Consider the following 1,661-nt stretch of genomic DNA (forward strand, 5'->3'; position numbering starts at 1 on the left):
CACACACAATGGCTCTGGGCCCCCCTACGGGGAGGGCCCCACACTTTGGGAAGGTCTGACCTAACTGACTGTAACCCTGACACTGAACCTACATTTTGAGCTTCAAACTCATGGAGACGAGCATTTTGTCCCCATAGGTGCTGATGGTCCCCACAAGTATAGTATAATTTTAAGTTTTGGTCCTCGCACGGATATGTAAACGTGGTACACACAAATGTGAGTCTGTAAGTCTTACAGACCGACATTACTTTGCCTGTGTCAGGGCACCTGATCCTTAGGGTGGACAACTGTTTAGGGTTTAAAAGCCACAGAGACGCGGTGTTTAGAGGAAAAAGTGTTTCAGCTGGCACGTACGGGATCACTGAGGGTTTTCACTCAGGCAGCACTTGTCCTTCTCTCCTGGATAAACACATTTACTCAGGGCCTTCTGGATGTGATGTTCTCCTGCTTCCCTGGCCGCTGTGTCTGTGGGGGCTGTGATCTGCTGGATGTTTAGTGTATGAGCCTGTCAGACAAACCTGCCGTCTGAGGGACCCGTGAAGGACCAGTCTGTAATTTTATTCACACAAATCCAACTGATCCTTTTGTAAATAAAGTTTAAAGAGACAAATGTTCTTTTCTGTAAACGAGGAAACTACTTTGATGCAGTGGTTTCCAATCAGTGGGTCATGACCCTCAGAGGGTTGCTGGATGAATCCAAGGGGCCAGGGAAGAAGAGAGGATCATTCATGATATTTACCTTAACGTGTGTGATTAAAATCAAGTTTCATGGAAGAAAAGTGGAAATAATTTGGGACAAATTAAAAAAAGGAGCTTTAAACTTTGGCAAAAAGATCCATGACCCCAATCTGACCTCGGAGATGATGACAAAATAGAAATAACAGAAATAATAGTTGATTTTAAATCGTAAGACATGTTCAGACTGAAGTGAGTCAGACAAACTTTAATACAGACATGGAGATACGGGGTTCCCACCTGACAGCAGTGTGTGGGGTGGAGGCCCCCCTCCCACCACTGCCTGGTTACCACAGTGACAGGAGACCACTCGTGGTCGTCTTGGGTGGTTTTAATCCGTCGGCCGTTAATCTGCTTGTTCTGAAGAAAGACTCAGTTTGTTGGAGCTCCAACTTCTGACGCCACCCGGGAGAGAGAGAGAGGGTGTGGGTGTGGGTGTGCATGTGTGTGAAAAAATTTAATTTTACTACTTTACTACTTGTGGGGAACAACAGTCCCATCCCCACAAGTTTGAAGGGATTATTAAAATGTAGTTTTAGTGTCAGGTTTACAGTTAGGTTAAGGTTGGGTTATGGTTATGTTTAGGCAGGGTTAGGCATTCAGTTTTGATGGTTAGGGGAAGCAGCTTGGGAAAGGGTTATGTCAATTTCCTATGTCCTCACTAAGACATGAAACGTGTGTGTGTGGTCTCGATCTCTCTCATCTCGTGTTAACTCGGTTCTCTGAGGTCCACCTCCCACAGAGAATCCTGCTCTCTGATTGGCTGTTGGCTCTCTAAACTCCCTTCCTGTTTGTGCGGCAAGTAGAAGTTGGGCGTGTGCTGCAGTTGAACTCGTCAGTAAAGTTTTGATTAGAAGCCTAGTCATCTCTGTGCTGATGCAGAGACTCTGGGTGGATGTGACTGATCAAAGTGTTTGTAGGTGAGG

This window comes from Haplochromis burtoni, unplaced genomic scaffold (genome assembly GCF_018398535.1).
Source record: "Haplochromis burtoni strain Fernald_Lab_line unplaced genomic scaffold, NCSU_Asbu1 Contig_442, whole genome shotgun sequence".
Classification (NCBI taxonomy): Eukaryota; Metazoa; Chordata; class Actinopteri; order Cichliformes; family Cichlidae; genus Haplochromis; species Haplochromis burtoni.